Source organism: Euprymna scolopes, chromosome 22 (assembly GCF_053919585.1).
Source record: "Euprymna scolopes isolate OS-2025 chromosome 22, ASM5391958v1, whole genome shotgun sequence".
Lineage (NCBI taxonomy): Eukaryota > Metazoa > Mollusca > Cephalopoda > Sepiida > Sepiolidae > Euprymna > Euprymna scolopes.
Window position 1 is genome coordinate 42,613,601 of NC_136503.1, and position 18,419 is coordinate 42,632,019.

The 18,419-nt window shown below is 34.3% G+C and overlaps 2 long non-coding RNA genes across 2 annotated transcripts in view; one reads left to right on the top strand and one right to left on the bottom strand.

The window, feature by feature from the left end:
- The window catches only part of LOC145243782 (uncharacterized), a 65,610-nt gene extending 65,153 nt beyond the window's left edge, over positions 1-457 (bottom strand). The window contains exon 1 of the long non-coding RNA XR_013862939.1: positions 266-457. This is a non-coding gene — a long non-coding RNA (uncharacterized LOC145243782). The remainder of the gene's footprint in view (positions 1-265) is intronic.
- LOC145243783 (uncharacterized) overlaps positions 1-18,419 on the top strand; it is a 50,403-nt gene that overhangs the window by 788 nt on the left and 31,196 nt on the right. The window lies entirely within an intron of this gene.

Below are 18,419 nucleotides of genomic sequence, written 5' to 3' on the forward strand. Positions count from 1 at the left end.
ACAGACAGACAGACTGACCAAGAGAAATATATAGATTACTGTGATATTCACAACCGTTTAAAAGGAGTTTTTCGTTATACGAGTAAACACACACACACACACACACACACACACACACACACACGTTTGTGTCTATTTAGATAGATATAAGTTAAGTCTTTCTTTTAGTGACATCTTTTTTTTTAACTACTAAACATTTTTTCTTGCTCCTTTAAAACAACTAATACCGAATAGTATCAACCTACTTAAATGTCTACCTACTTACCTGCCCTGTAAAATTAGCACGTTGTCTCTCACCTCTTGTGACAGGCAGGAAATCATGGCCGCCGTGAATGCCAGGTTGTTAGCCGAATTGGCCAGCAGAGCCGTGTTATTAAATGAAATTGCAGCCTTCTAAAAATGTTTAAAGACGCGCCGAAAATACCTGTTAGCCTAGCGTGGACAGTTATGCTTTTCCGCTGTTATGCATTGTTGAAATGTTTTGAATACTTATAACGCTTGTTGATTATTGCTCGTCTTTTTTGTCGTTTTGTAGGTGTGTAACGTTGGATTAACTATTGAGCCAAAGAAGCAAATAATTGAATGCAGCAAACTAATCAAAATGTTATATACAAGGTGCTTTAAATAAGTTTCCAGACTTTTTTTCGTATGAGCACTTTTATTGATAGTACACACATGAAATCCTAGTCCCATTCGAAGTCATATCCTCGGATTGCAATGCACTTGTTTTACCGTTGCAACAACTTCTGAAATCCTCTATGGAAGTCCTCTTGTGTAAGCGTGTCAATGACCCTCATTACAGCCGCTTTCATTTCCTTAATTGTCTCATTAACGACAGCCTTTAAGGTTTTCCTTGAGTTTAAGGGAATAACAAAAAGTCACAGGGAGCAAGGTCTGGACAACAGGGAGGATGAGGAACTGTCTTGATGTCTATCTTGGACAAATAGTCCGTGAAAAAGATGGAGTTGTGGACTAGTGCATTGTCTTGGTGGAAATGCCACTGACCCAATTAGAAGAGTGTTGGCCTCTTCTGACGAAATCTCTTCCCGAACTCCCTTAAAACCTCAATGTACAGCACTGCCGAGGGATGTCAAGTAACCTTAACGATTATTATTATGCTCATTGTTGATGTTAGGAAAATAGAATGTTTATAAAATATGTATCGAGGCAAAAGATAAAATATTTATGTTAAAAATATGCACCGGGGAATGTTAAAACAAACAGGAACATAAACTATGCAGATGATTTAGTTATGACATCAGATGATCTTAAAGCTATGTGTACTAATGACGTAATAAGATATTTAGAAGAGACACATACAGTATTAGTTTAGAGTTTGGAGTCAGACTGGTAAAGTCGGACAAATTAGCACGAAAGATATCGTCTCCGCGTTTTAGAAGCTGGGAAAAACGCAACTTTAGCATAATGTAGAAATTACAACGTCTTCTAGCTCCGATAGGAAATAAAGATCCCTAAAGCTATGTAAAAATATGATTTGGTGTTTTCTTCCAAAGAAACTTTCAATTACAGACCGATCGAGAGGAAGGTAGTATGTGTCCAGCGTATGTTCTGTATTGCCGTGTAGTAAATGAACGGTCTCTACATGTGTAACCATTCTCCTTTAGGCGGTCACTCAATGAAAAAGAACATTGCAATAATATTAACTGAATGTATGCATACATTATATTTACTAGAAGATAACAGAGACATGTAGAGATATGTAAGCACATTTACGTGTATAAATATGTTTGCAATTGAGCAATGAAGAGTAAGTGGAGACGCGTTTTTGGCGCAAAAAGTCACCAACCAGAATTTAAATAGATCAAGAAGTATTTTTTTTTTTACCTTAGCATCAAGTCATATTCTTCCGTGACCCAGCAAGAGATTGTGATGATGTCTATTATATCGAGGAGTAAAATCATCTTGGACAAAGATTCAGATTGTATATAAATGTACACATCTTCTAATTGTCCTTTTATATTTCTTGTTGCACTTTGCGTTTATTTATTTATTTTTCATTTGCCAATAAATTTTATTTGATTTTATATGAATGCAGTTTGGAATGGAAAAATGTGTCCTGCTTACGACAAAGAAGGACAACACTCAAAGCTATGGAAGGCATAGTATTAACTAGTGGTGGCGATGTATCATCTCCACAAATGGTTGTACGTATATTGTTCTTTCTGAAGACAAGCTACACCATGAAAATTCCAAGAACATAACACCACTTTTTTTTTTTTTTTTTTACCCTATCCTCAAGTTATATTCTTTTTGCATCTGGGTCTACTGTTGTATGATGTGTAATTCGTAGATTGCCCATGTCGCCAAATTTTCGTTTTTTTTTTGGGGGGGGGGGAACAATTTTTGTATGTTCAACTTATTTGTGTTATGTATTCATTTTATTAATTTTAGTTTTCCTGATGTTTTCGCATCCATAACTGTATCTGCATTCGTCTCCGCCATTATGAATTGTAAATTTTTGTATTTTTAATTCTTAGAATTACGATGCAGTTCTCTGTTACTGAAATATCTGTACCGTTATTTTGTTTCGGCTTTGGTTTTATCTTTTTATATATATATTTAACGGTAACACATTTACTTCTACACTGTGTCAATTCTGAAATATACTGGTGTCTCATTGACCTATACTTTTGTTCTCCATTTGTCTTTCTGCATTGTATATGTCTTCTTTTTAAATGTGGCGTTCAATTCATACTTTTTATCCACGTGGTTCGAGTTTATAGTACAGCTACTGCACCTCTATTTTGTGTGTGTGTGTGTGTGCGTGCGCACGCGCGTGTTTTTAATTTTCATTCTGCACATTTCAGCGAAATGTCCTTTTTTTCTATGTATCTTATAATTTCTATTGTATGCTGGACAATTATTTCTCTTGTGAAAATTAGAACAATAGATACAAGGTTCCACCCTTTTGATTTTTGGCGGGATTTCTACCTCTTTGTCTGGTCGATGTCGCCATATTGTTTTTTTCTGCTCTTGTATTTCTTTTCTTACAGTATCATAGGGATATTTTCTGTTTCCCACGTAAACATTATTTTTTAGTGCTTATTCGACGCTAAGGCCTCCTTGTATTGCTTTTTCTAGAATTACGGTGTTTCTCGAAGAATTCTCTCTTTGAGCAAGTTATCTTTAGTACCACACATCAGAATGTCTGTTATCAGTGTATCTGTGGGTTGTGCAAATGTGCAAATTCGCATTTATTTGATTTCTGACGCAATTCAATCAAGTATTCATCAAATCTCTAATTTTCTTTTTGTCTGCAAGCGAGGAATTAGTGGGTTAAGAAAGTCAAGTTTTTTCTTGGTTGACAATATGTGTGGCATTTTTTTATCACTGTTTTCAGTTCATATTTCTTCTCTCCATCTTCCAAATTGAATGTAGAATAACTATTTCTACCTTTTTCGCTGACACAGGTCAACAAGATTGAAGTTTTAACTTTTTCCGGTTTTCTGTCGGACTTTGTTGTTAGAAGAAACATCTCGAACTAATTCCTCCATGTTTTCCATTCATGTGTTAAATTGTTTGTCTTGAAGTTCAATTTCCTCGATCTCTTTTTTTCAATGAGTTATCATAGTTTCTTCCGATACTATTTTGTATTCTTTATATTTACTTGTGAATGTTATACATGTTGATAATTGCACGGGCGGAAATAACTGGATAACTTTATTGACTGAATGCTATTAGTTGGAATAGTATGTATCTCACAGGAGATGTAGTGAGCAAGGGAGATAACTCCTGTTTGACTATAACAATGCTAAAAACATTCTATCGCTATTTCACCGCTTCTACGATTGAGCGAGAACGATTTGTGAACTATTTGTGTTACCCCTTTTTAAAAAATTATTATTGGTTCGCAAAAGTGGACAAATGCTTTTCGTTAAAACATTTTCATCGATTACGTTATCAGTCTGAAAAAATATCAACTAAAAATGAAATCACACACACACACACACACACACACACACACACACACACACACACACACACACACACACAACATATTCAAAGTGGAGGATCACTTTGTTATAAAAATTTACCGATCAATGATCACAGAATTCATGCGCGGTTAACGCTAAGTTGATTAATTTCTCACTTTTGGGACGGGAAAATTGGGAAGGAGACATTTTTTTTTAATCGTGAAAATTATTCTTTTCTGTTTTAAATAGACACATGGGAATATATTTTTGTAAAATTTTATGATTTTTAAGACTTTTCTTTTTTTTTTTTGGCGAATATTATAAAAACTGACCACTTCACACAGAAAAAATATCATAATGGAAAATATCCGCGTAAGTATAGGTGGTGATAATGAACTTCACTAAACAATCTACACAATACGAACCAAACTGTTTTTTAGACTAACCTTACTCTAAGTTTTATTTCAAGTTTGCATGATGGTACCTATTTACTATGCCTCCCCACGGGACAGAGTTAGACACCAGGGTCGTTTTTTAACGTGGAGAAAAGGTACAAAAATAAAAAATTGTCTCAGTTGTGAAGGACTGATCCTCCACCGAAAGAGAACAAGAAATTGAAGTGCAGCATCTGAAGAACAGATACTACACTTTGATCTTGGCTGTATACTAAAATATTAAATATGGTTCCCACACTTCATTTTATAACGGTAAATAAATTACAATTTTTGTTTGAAAATTTCTTTATTGTGGATATTTTTAACAGTTCAAACATTCTTTTATATTCAACCGGTCAACCGGGACAACGTCGTGACACAGATCCTATATATATATATATATATATATATATATATATATATATATATATATATATATATATATATATATATATATATATATACACTAGCAGGATTCGCAAGGGCAATGTAAGCTATATAGTTTCTGACCACAAAAAATTCAAGTCAAATGAAAATAATTTTTATAACTGAACAACCCCAAAACCCTTTTTAGCATAGATATGTCAAACTCACATTCCCCTACTAATTGAAACTATGTTTAAGATTTAGGGCGGCTGTCACACACACATACGAATACTATTCTTTCTAGTCTTCCATTACCTCTACCTCGATCTTTATCCCTCCACAGTTTCCTGTTCATTCCTATATCTCAACACAGATTAAAATCCTCGCCATACTGGAACTTATTTACATGCAACCAAACCTTATTTTTCACAACATTTGATGGAACCTCCTGATATTAACTCCCTGTGACAAGGAAGACCTGATATTTTCATTGCCAACTTTATTTTCGTATAAGCTGTATCGCCTGAAGAGGTCTCTAGTTACTGGTAACTAGCTGACCGAAACATGCTCATGACTGTGTAGCAACATATTACTGCTTATGTAAAAACAAATAATATATATCAATCCTTATTTAAAAAGCTCAATGTAATTACAGAGCAATATAGAGAATGACAAAAGGTTATATTCCAAAATTCATAATGTTAACCATCTTATAATTTATTCCTTTAATTCAGTTGACTTATACAATTCTTGACAGTATCTGTTTCGTAGCGCAAAATTAATCACATAATTATTATATCAATCAGTGAATCTATTTTGCAACTCATCAGAAGAAATAGCAAAAATCGATCCGTCAAAAGGAATTGAAGTGTGATTTAACATGATTAAAATCCGAAAATTGGAAGAGAGACTACATTGGACTAATTGGAAGAGAGATTGATTGTTGCGATTTCTTCTGATGAGTTAAGGGCATAATCGATTGACTGATTGATATAATAGTTATGTGATTGATTTTGCGCTACGAAACAGATACGGTCAAGAATTGTATAAGTTAACTGAATTAAAGGAATAAATTATAAGATGGTCAACATCATGAATTTTGGAATATAACTTTTTGTCATTTATTCTCTCTCTCTCTCTCTCTCTCTCTCTCTCTCTATATATATATATATATATATATATATATATATATATATATGTATATATATATACGAATGAGCTTAAGTAAATACTTAGTTAAAATGCTAATAAAACTAATTTACATTTTTTGCCACTCCTCCTCAACTTCCCAATTGTTATCATCCAATGATAAACGTGCGTTTCTGTCTGATTGACACTTAGTTGTGTTTCCCTTTCTTTTCTTTTTTTAATCCGTCCGACATCTGATTATCTCAGCCCTCTTGGCTGAGAGACTGTGTCACTGGGGCAAAAGGTTAAACAATGTCTCAAATTGCTGACTTGTGACCACTGATTCATTTTCCCATTGCTGACTACTCCAGAAGAGACACATCACTTATCTTAGATCTACTAAATAAAACAGAACAATTTCGTTTGTATTTATCAGTCTACTTTCATGGTCGTATCAACTGCTGGGCAATCTTTCATGATTCTTTTTTTTTTATATATATATGTATTTCTTATGCATTTATTTATTATGGCCATGTTATGAATCATTTTGCATTTAGTCAGACATTTTTTCTCTCTTTCGTTTTTTTTTCATTACTTGATTATAATTTTCTGCTTTTTTTTTACTACATTGCTGGGTTTCTTTTTTTTATTTGGCTAGTGGGGGGGGGCTTTGTCCGGGCGTAAAATACGCTTAAATATGATATTTTAATTTATAATTTCAGATTTCGTATATATTATTATAGTGTCATGATTTCAAAAGTAAAAAGAGTAAAAATTATTTAGATGCCATCAGCCAGAATCGAAGTAACATTCAAAGCCGGTAACGTTACCATTGTACCAACGTGACACTCATATAAACCGATTAAAAATTAAAAATAAACTAAGATAAACTAAGATTAATTTACAAAATGTTTAACGATTTTTTCCATTTTTACCCATTCTTGACCCCTTAAAAACTATTTTAACCGGCTTAAGACTCATAAAAGAACGGTCTGTAAAAAAATCCAATCATTTTGAGGCCTCTAGCGTCGCTCTACGACTTTTAGTTTCGGAGGAGATAGAGTTTGAAAATATGGTGACAGACAGACATACAGATAGACAGACAGACAGACATATAACCATTTATAAATTAGATTTTACTTTATTTTGTTTTTTTTCTTGTTTTTTTTTTACTTGATTATTATTTTCTGTTTTTTCTTTACTACATTGCTTGGTTTTCTTTTTTTCTTACATTTTAACTTTATTTTGTTTCTTTTCTTCTTCAATTTTTATTTTTTTGATATTCCCTTTTCTTTCATTTTTCATTTTACCTTTCTGCTTTCCTGCGAGGTTCTTTCTTTCTTTTTACCTTGTGAGATTTTCCATTCCTTTTTCTTTCCTGTAAGTTTCTTCTTTTTTTCCTTTTTCCGTTGTGATTTTTCTTTCTTTTTTCTTTCCTCTCACATTTTTCTTTCTTTCATTTTTTCCTGGGAGACTCTTCTTTCTTTTTTCTTTCCTATATTTTCTTTATTTCCTTTTGCGTTTGACATTCTTCTCTCCTGTAAGAATCTCCTTTTTTTTCTTGTGAGATTTTTCTTTTTCTTTTACTACAAGGTCTTTTTTTCTTCTTTCCTTTGAAATTCTTCTGTTTTCTTTCTTTGTTTGTCTGTTTCTTTCTTATGTTCTCGCTTATTTTCTTTATTCCTTTCCCTCTTGCTTTCTTCTATCTTTCTTTCTAATTTTCTTCCTCCCTTTTCATTCACTTTTACTTTCTTTCTTTCTTTTTTGTTTCCTTGCTTTCTTTGTTCTTGTTTTCTTTCTTAACTTCAATTCTTTCTTATTTCTTTCCTTCCATTGCTCTATTTTGTCTAATTTTATTGACAGTTTCTTTTGTCTTCTTTTTTATTAATCATAGTCTATTTTTGTTTATCCACCATTTTTTCTAATTAATTTTTCTTTCTTTCTTAATTATCTCAAATCCCAAAAAAAAAAAAAAAAATTGTTTTTACTTTTATTCATTAATTAGCAAACTTATTAATTTGGATAATTTTGGAATATTGTTTTTTTTTTTTTTATTCATGTCTAAATGTCAAATTCAGTCAGACATTTTCATAGATCATAAAGATTTCCTGGTTTTGAATTATCAACTGTCTTCCATATATACACTATAATCTCACTGACATACCGTTTCTCATTAGATTACCGAAGTTAAGCAACGTTTAACCTAGTCAGTACTAAATGAGTAACCATTTGCAAATACCAGGCGCTGTATGTAGGACGTCAACATCTCCCGGCGAGAACTACAAAAACCTAACATTGTCATGTCCCCTCACCAGGATATACATGCGACTGGCGACTGCTTGTGAATTAACCCTTATCCTTGAGTAGCCCTCAGGCCTTGATAAAATGTGACTCCTTTGTAAAAAAAAATTAATATTCCTTTGACACTTCTTCCTTCAGAGGAAGGTTGTTCAACCCACTTAGGGTGAATGACACTGGCATACCCTTCTTCGATCTTCCCCCAAATTTATTAGAACAAAATATTTAATACACGTCAAAGACTCATCTGCACCAGAAGCTCACGTGATATTTTTGGTATATAAATTTATTCATGCAATTTACTGTTCAGTATTAAAATGAAATATGTCATCTTAAATGCAATTTAAATCCAAGTTTTGCAATCTCACATTGTAAAATATTAGATGGAAGGAAAGGAAAGTCTTCAGTTAGAAAAATATGTTTTTCCCCTTTGCTGAATTCAATTTTACAGTCAGAATTGAAAAATATTTGCATTTTACCAGTTGTTCATTGTAGAGCTACATAAACGTATAATAAACTGTGTAAAAGTATTGTATTATATTACCAACTAGCAGGACCCATTAACTGGCGTTGCCCGGTTGACACAGCCCCTTTGCCCTCATAAAAAAATTAAAGTACAGTTGTTGTTGTTGGTTTGCCAACCTTCAACCTCCTCATGTTAAGAACTGCTTTCGAAATAGAACTTCCACATGTTTAGAATGGCTTTCGGAATAGACAACTCCAACTACCTCATGTTAAGAACAGCTTTCAGAATAGACACTCCCAACCATCGAGAAGTACTTGTCTCTGCCAAATTTCAATGAGATTTTCATAATCAGCATAGTTGAAAACCTAGAAAAGTCGTCATGTTAAAGAAAATTGTGGAGGTGGAGCTAATGTAAAAATTTACCCACAAAAAAAAAAAAAAAAAGACAAAAAATAAACAAAGTTATTGTCTTCTGTATCGAGCGACACTAATCGGTTAATATGTTTAATATTGTTTGTTTTAGGCCAGAATTATAGATGGGTAATCTGGGTGGGGAGTTGGGTAGCATTAAATTTACTTTTCTGTCAGGGAAACAGTGAACAGAAAGGGAATTCTGCAGGTAATCCATCCAAGGAAAAAAGCCATCAGTGTAGAAAATATTCCAACGTCTACGGACTTCTACAGTGAAGGCTGGTAATTAGTTGTGTGTGCCGTGGGTATTTTAGTTTAAAGGATACAGGTGTAATAAATTCATCAGTGCACTTTCCATGGAAGTACTTGTAAAACGAGCACAGAGATACAGTTCTGCAGTGATGCGATAGGAATTGGAGCAGGCAGATAGTGCGAGGACCTATTAAGTTAGAACTTCTTTCTTTGCACTCTGTCAAAGAGGGAGAAGCTATTGGCTGTTATTTTAAACTTTAGCTTGACATTGCGCCCAACTTATGGAGATACTTGAATACATGTAAAAAAATAAGATAAATTTATTTAATCTATGCGTTTAGCAATAAAAATGTTATTTGATAAACAAGACCTTCCTATTTTTTTTTCATTTTACTTCCGTTAGTTTTTAGAGATCAAGGGAACCCTTCCTGAGGCTAAAACTTCATTTCTTCATGACATACATAGATATCCAAATATTTATTTTAGTCAACCTCTCTTTACTTGAGTAAGTGAACTACTAAGGAACTATAACAAATGTGCTGATACGTGTTAGCAGCAGCAGTCACATGACACATGCAAATGACCAAGCCAGTGTGCGATATGACGTCACAGCAAAGGAAGAGAAAGGAAAGATAAAGGGGAGGAAAAATGCACCACGTGGCTAAGGACCGGGAAAAATTCATGCCAGCAAAAGATGAATGTGTAGCCTGTGGTAGCAAGAGACTTTTTAACCCATGTCGAGACGGCAGTGTTTTGTTAACTACATGGTGAAATAAAAGACTTTTAAAACAATATGCAATGTGTTGTTGGAAAGCTACTGATAATAAATATCTTTTGTTAAAATTGAAAAAGAAAAAAAGTTGAGTCGAATTTCTTTTTGTTTTCTTTTTTGTTCCTTTGCAACTGTCTCTACATGCAACATAGGAGTCCGATCAGGCTGGGGGGGGGGTGCTACCAGATCAGGCTGTCTGAAGATATTGGCTTCTGGAGACGAAATGCACTTAACATTGATATTTTTTGTTTTTCTACTTCTTTTTGCAAACCTTATTATGGTATGCAAAAAAAAAAAAACAATCCACCTTTTCCCCTTTTTCTTTCTTCTCATTTCCCCTTTCTATTTCTACTAGCCTGGGTACCCAGCACTGCCTGGGTACCCAGCACTGCCTGGGTGTTTGGAGGCGTGTGGTGAGCAAAAAAAAAAAAAATGGTAGTCTGCAGGCAGACGTGAACTCCTACATCGAATGAGGAAAAGAATGTGAAAAAAATCGTGATGTCTTTGCCGTTTACCCATCACCAAACCGAAAGTGACGAATGTTTAAATTAAGGCTAGTCAATCGAAAAATGTCAGCGAAAAAAGCGACCCCATTCTGTAGAAAGGTGCCCAGTTAAGGGTGAAGGAATTTATGTTTTTAGCCAATTTTTTGATATTTGTCGATACTGATACCATGGAAATCCGTCGCCTTTGTCAAAAGTTTTAGGCATACATACATACATACATACATACATTTAAACTGACAGGTGAGGTTTATATTATAAATGTCCCCCACTTTCTAACTTTAAATATACTAAACATTAATAAAGTTAAACCCTTTTCTTTCTTGCATTGCAAAACTAATTCATGTTCTGCAGGGTAGGGAATAAAAACTATAAAACAATCAAACCAAACCGAACACTACAAACTAGCGATTGAAGATACAAGGAGTTTGAAGAATAAAAACCTTCTACAAAATAACTGGATGCAACATGAACACTATTTCCAAAATAACTGGATTCGGCATTAAATAACCTGAAATGTGTTGATATGCCATGAAACACCCAAATCAAACTCTACAAAAATAAATATTTGATTATATAAAGAACCTGAAGCATAAAACTTTTCTCAAAATAACTGGATTCGGCATTGGATAATCCGAAAAGGGTTGATATGCCATAAAACAAACCAACCAAACCAAGTGTTAAAATATAACAAAGATTTTTTTTTTTACATGGAGGTCACCACTTATCAAGGCCCAGAAGCCAGTCAGGGATAAGGGTTATTGCTTGTACAGTAATCAATGGGATAGTATCGTAGTAATTGTTAGCAAGGGAGGTTTGATAAAGTGTCTTACTTAAGGGGGGGGCGGTTCATCAGGAATTTGTTTATGTTGGACTTGAAGACATCCAAGTTGTAGTCAGGTGGGAAACAAGCAAATGGAAGAGAATTCCACAGGTGTGTACTTCTCCTCCTTGCAACCTCTATCTCACAGAAGAGATGTTGCGAGTTTGTCTCTGATGTATCGTTATTTTCATGGAAAGTGTTCAACTGAGCTTCAATCTATGGTCCCCCCTCGCCAAACTTTCACAAGAAAAACTCGTCTAGCTGTAAACACTATCAATAATTTCCCCCACTCTTTATCTGTGCCTAAACCTAAACGTAGATTCCATGAACAAAGCTTCTTTCTTAGAACTGCACGCCTGTGGAATTGTCTTCCGTTTTCCTGCTTTCCGGCTGACTACAATATGGTTGTGTTCAAGTCTAAAGTAAATAAGTTCTTGATGAGCCGTTCCATATAAGTTATTAAATTTACCAAATTTTCATTACTAATGATTACTATATTGACCAATTTCTACTGTACACTCTTTAACCCTTATCCTTGAGTGGCCTCTGGGCCTTGATAATGTGGTGACGCCTTTGTAAAAAAAAAAAAAAAAAAAAAAAAAAAGAAGTTTTGTTCGTGGAATCTACGTTTTGATTTAGGCACAGATAAAGAGTGGGGAAAATTAATGACAGTGGTTTCAGCTAGATGGGTGTTTATCATGAGAGATTGGTGAGGGTGGACCAGAGATTGGAGCTCAGACGAGCACTTGCCATGGAAGTAACGATAAAACAAAGACAGGCTCGCAACGTCTCTTCTGTGGGAGAGAAGTTGCAGGGAAGAGAAAAGGGTATTCCCCACTAAGCCACAAAGTCTATTTTGTACTCTGTCAAGGCAGGATAGGCAGTTTTTAGTAGCTCTTGCCCAGATTTATGACTATGTTACAGACCAATTATCTTAAAGTTTATTTTTTTTGTGATCTTTGTTTGGTGTTGCTGGATTCCATGATCAGAATACTACTGGTCTGGTGGAATATCCAGCTTTGTGTTGTTACTAAAAGAAAATGAAACATTTCTCTTATGAGCCAATGTATAGTCATTTTGGAGAGATCTTAATTGGGCATCAGATTCAACGTTACTTTAAATATTCGGCCAGGGTGAAGCAATCTCATGTCAGGTTATCCTGACAGATCTCTGAACAGAAAGACCGAAGACACCTGAGTATAGCATATAGTAGGCATTCAAACACTCTATTTTTAATTTTACTCAAACATTGAGTTGGTGAAGAAGTGAAAAGCATGTATTCTCCCTCTACGACTGACCAATTTGTTATAATATACCTTTCTTGTTGCCTCTTTGATTCATCAGATTTCAGGACAAGAGTTCCTCTAGTCTGGTGTAGCATCCAGCTAAGTTCCGTTAGGTAAGGTAATATCACTAGGAGGAGAGATGCATCATTCCTCGTATGAGTCAGTCTATAGCTGTATCAAAGAGATCTTATTTGAGTTTCGAATACTATGTTACTTTAGATATTTGGTCAGGGTGTCAGTGTTTCATTTTACTTTATTCAAAGTTTTGAAATATGAAGGGGCCTTTCCTGGGGCTAATACTTGATAACTATATGAGATGTGTAGCAACCGAAACTTGCTACAATTGCAGGCAGGAGCTAATTCTCGCATTTCATTCTTGAAATCCATTTTCTCCCTGGCTTTTCCAATCACAAGCCAGCTCTCAATCATGTGACCGAGTACATAAAAGGCGAAAACTGAAACTCTTACTCCTCTTATTCCTTGGCTTCAGCTGGCAGCAGACAACAAGCTAACATGGCGACCTTTTAGCTCCCATTTGTTTCCACGTGCAGGACCCAAATGAACATTCTTCATTATAATGCTATAGAACTGCTCTCGTTGACACACACACACACACACACTACAACACATAAATACACTGAAAACTTTCTTTCCTTTAACCAGCCTCCTTCGTACCGACAACTGCTGGCTGCAGGCACCTGTAGGCTGAGCTGTTCTCTCCTCAACAAGCCGGCAATATATTAAATCTTTTACCCAAGAACACTTCCACCTACTAACCCGTTCCTCTCTTGTACACGCTTCTAATGAAGATGACAAATAGTTGCTTTTGAATGAAACTTTTATTCTATAGATGTACAAATATTCAAATATTCCACTGCAGTTCTCTTTTATCTCTCAAACGTTGAGTTAGTAAAGAAGTTTGGAATATTAATTGTCCTCTCACCTATTGACCAGTTAACTAAGTTATGGCATATATTCCTTTTTGGTCCTTTTGTCTTACAGGATTCCAAGACAAGAATTCATCTACTCTGGTGGAGTATCCACTAGTGTTGTTACTATTGGCAACATCACTTAGAGAAGGTGCAATAATCTTCGTATAAGGCAGTGTAGGGTAGGCATACCGAGGGGATTTTATTTGGGCTTCGAATACGTCATATTATTTTGAATATTTAGTCAGGGTTTACTTGTAGGGGAAAGCATCCCCATTCCAGGTTGTTCTGACAAATCATTATACAGAGAGACCTTAGACACTTGAGGACAGTATCTAGTAGTCATTGAAGTTCTTTCCAGTGGGCATTCAAGTTTTTTCTATCTTTAAAGGACATGCAATAGATATTAGTTTTGATATTCTTTATTGTGATATACATCTAACATGTAAGTTTATATTGTCCAATTTTTGATGTCACACGCATATAACAATGCATGTTACTCAATTCAAATGTTAAATTCAATAAATTTGACAACAAAAAAAAAAACATGCTCCAATTGCCATATAAGGAAAGATGGTAGAAATTTACACAGAAGAAGATACAGTACTCCAGCATCTGTTCAAATTCACAATGAATTGCTGCATTGCTGGTGCATTTACTATATCCTCTGGAAGTCTATAGTTGGAAATGACTTATATACCATACATTATGACCATGTAATCCCTACAGCCACCTACCTTGAAAATTTTGCTGTCAAACCTTATATAGTTATATGGAAGAAGTCAGAGAGAGAGTGGCAACCTTGGTTGAAGTGAGTGTCCCTAATGATGGAGGTCTGAACAGAGCTGAAAGAGAGAAACAGACCAAATATCAAGGTCTCATGTATGATATGAAAAGAAACTGGAATCTTAGGGAGATATCAATCATACCAGTTATTATAGATGCTACAGGACTTATGAAGAAAAACCTGAAGTCCTACCTAACTACTATTCCTGGTGAATCAAGTGAATCAAGTGTAAGAGAAATCTAGACAATTGCACTTAAGGGAACAGCGAGGATACTAAAAAGAGCTCTCGGTTGGTTACATTAAAAAGCAGGCGAATGTTGGCAGCTTGTTTTGCTGCGCCATACCCAGCATTACAATCTTCAAAGAAAGAAAATGCAAAAAAACAAAACAAAAAAAAAATAAAGTACAGAGATCCTGATTGAAAAAGCATTCTTCATCCAGTTCAATCGCAATTAGTGGCCAAACAGTTTCTAGTAGAGGAGATCATAATGTCGGCCAAAATGAGATCACTGCATAATCGTCATCGCTCAAAAAGGAAAAAGTTAAGCTTCTTGCATCAGCTTTCATAGATCAGATTCCATATATATATATATATATATATATATATATATATATATATATATATATATATATATATAACTACTTCATTTACTCACACAAATTTAATATATGAAAGTATAGATTTATGCGTAAACTTTAAGTATTTACTTCAAAAGTGCTCAATACGTAGGTAGAGCTAGTTAGTAATTTATAAAATATATATGGCGATTAAGCTACACTGAATATTCTGCATTTCATCCACTGTAGGATTCGTCAAGCTTATGCGCATAAGCCTGACGAATCCTACAGTGGATGAAACGCAGAATATTCAGTGTAGCTTAATCGCCATATATATTTTATAAATTACTATATATATATATATATATATATATATATATATATATATATATATGGAATAGAGGCCTGGACACTATACCTTAGCAGCATAATCTGACGAGGAAGACATAAAGTGGGAGAAACATTTCAGAAGTGAATGTCCAGAAGAAACGTTCAATTAGAAATAGGATGTTCGTTGCTTTATTTGCAGCTTGAATGCAATGTTTAGATAGTTTGAAGGATGAATCGACTATCAAGCCAAGATCTTTCCTTCGCTTCTGTGAGCAGAGCCATATTACCACCAAAAGTAACAGTCGAGTCAGAAGGAGAACCTATTTCAATATGACAGAACTAGGGTAACAGGCGAACACAAAGTCAATCACCAAAGATCTTTGGCCAATTCTAGTTCTTGTAGAAAGATATGCAATGCCAATATTATATTAAGAAATTCATCAAAATCCTTTTTATGAATGCTAAGAAAACATGAGAAAATTCTATCAAAGTCGATATGTGGGAGCAGAGAAACGTAAGTAAGGGGCACAAGTCATATCCAATCAATCAATCAATCGATGTCTTCGTTCAGTCTTGAAAGACAATGGATACACCCTGTAAGAGTAGCTGCTCTTAAAATTGTGTGGCAAGGGTTGCACAGTTCTCAACCTCACCTCTCCTTAATCGGCACTGCTTGAGTCCAGTGGCAAAGAGAATTCCCAGGAGCTAAGCAGAGAGAACATACAGCATCTGGAGTTCAAATAGTCACCCAGTTTAGTATTTACTAGGTTCAACGTTGCTCAGTGTATCCGATAGTCCCTGTTTTATTGCCGTTCATTGATATTTCCAAATGTGCACATCTGAATTTGATTCACTGCTGTGTAACATGCCCCAGCACTATGCATGCATCATGACGCATGCTTGTACTTGTATATCAGGCGGCACCGATCTTGCGAAATAATCTAATCAAACAAGGAACAAGTGATTTTGACCAAAGTTAACGTCTTACACTCAAACATCACAAGTGCATTTGATACTTGAGATTTTTATTTTAAACATTCAACTTAAACTTCAAACCATTACATATAAAAAATAATGTTATAAACTCAACAGTAGGTTCTCTACAGTGCAATGTAGACTACAATGTATTGTGGACTAAGTCACTGCAGGGAGGCATGTGAAGCATGCAGTAAGAAATCAATCGATTTGATCGATAAATGGGCAATTTCACCAATTTCGATGACAATAAAAATATGGGAATTTGAAACATTTGTTGATTATTATTCGATTCTCGGCAACGTCGGGTATCCTGCTAGTATATATATATATATATATATATATATATATATATATATATATATATATATATATATATATATGATGTACATACAATTTACCATTTTCTGTGCTTTTCTATGCCACTGATGCTTTTACAGTTTTGCAATAAACAACACTGTAGACCATAAATATCTTTGCAGAAGAATTTCGTCACCAATCTAAAAATTTAGTTTAACAAAGTAAAAAAAAAAAAAATAGCATTGCAATTCATATGCAGCGCGAGCACACGTTTTTGACCTATTTTTTTGTGAGATCTGTTTAGTAATGCATCCGGTTAGGATTAAGGTCTAAGTTACTGCATTGAGACTGATGAAACTCTTTATTTCTAGGTGTACAAACTACAGAATAAACTCCACCGTGAAATGCATCACGAAATAGTAGACAGTTATTCACGGGAGTTTATGTGAAGACATAAAAGGAAACTATCTTTTTATGTAAATACTCAGTGACATGAATTTTATTTATTTATTTATTTATTTTGATTAAGTAATAAACCTTTTGTTTTTACTACAGCCTGAATTTTATCTTTTTAAGGGTGGGGGTGGGAGTGTACTTTTTTTTACGGGGGGGGGGGTCAGCTACAAAAGATCAAATTTCATATTCAGTTCAGCTTATGCAAATGTTAACTAAACTTCATTTTCGACATTTTTCTTTCAATTTTTAAATTAACTTTTATTTTTCTTTACAACAAACAGTTTTGCAATGTGATAACACGAAAACCTTGTAGACACCTCACGCTACAAAAAAAAAAAAAGAAAAAACTGAATTAAGATTTTTTCTTCTTTTTTTTTAAAGAAAAAAAGACTAAAAGCACCAAAGAGGAAATAAAATCAAAAACAGTTAGGTATGTTAAGCATGTGACTCACTGTCATTTTATTGAACGCATAAAAAAAAACAAAAAAATCACCGAATAAAAAAAAGAAAAGAAAAAAATCTGGCTGAAGCAGAAAAAGAAATCTGGCTGTCATTCAAAACCTGTGATAAAGATTTTCAAAGGCAACAGATTATATTATGCAAATTCAGTTTTGCATATGATGTGACATCATATGATGCACACAGACAAAATGCTTGCACCCACACAAATGCAAATGTCATCTATGACTCAAAGTGTCGTTGACCTTTGTACCCCTCCTTGAGTGCTGACTCAAAATCGTGTTTGTGGTCAGAGCTAATACAAAGTTAGACTTATTTCCGAATTCAAGGCTGAGGAATGGGAGACAAGCCTGCTTGGAAATATTAATGCTATATGGAAAAAATCTTTCAACAGTGTTTTGGAAGTTTACTTTCCAAGAACTGCTCCGCCGTGGAAAACAATACAACAGGGCTGCTTCCAAGCTGACTATAACACTTCTTGTTGAACCGTCTTCTTAAATAATGAAATAAAACTGTCCATTCAGTTTTAAACCTCGTTAATAATCCTCAAGGCATTGTTTTCACTGACCACTTGACAAACTGATCCACCCTCATCCTTGAGTGGCGCTTAGGCATTGCTAAGCGGTAAATTATTAGTATATATAAAAATACAGTTTCCTTAATTTTAGTTTTTTTTCCCCTCTTTACTAAAAAATATCTTAACTTATTTAACTTATGCGCCAAAGCAAAATTCCAACATTTCTCACAGTATTTGGTCAGTCTTTAAACTGCCATGAACAGCATGCCAGTCTGGACCCTTATCTTGTCGTCTTTTTGATCTTTCTTGAATAAAATCTTATTTTAATGTGATTCATTTACATAAATGGAGTTTGGCAATCAGGAAACATGCCCAAACTGTGTTATTCTCTGTATTTTTTTTTTTTCAAATAACATCATTGATGGATCTGTTAA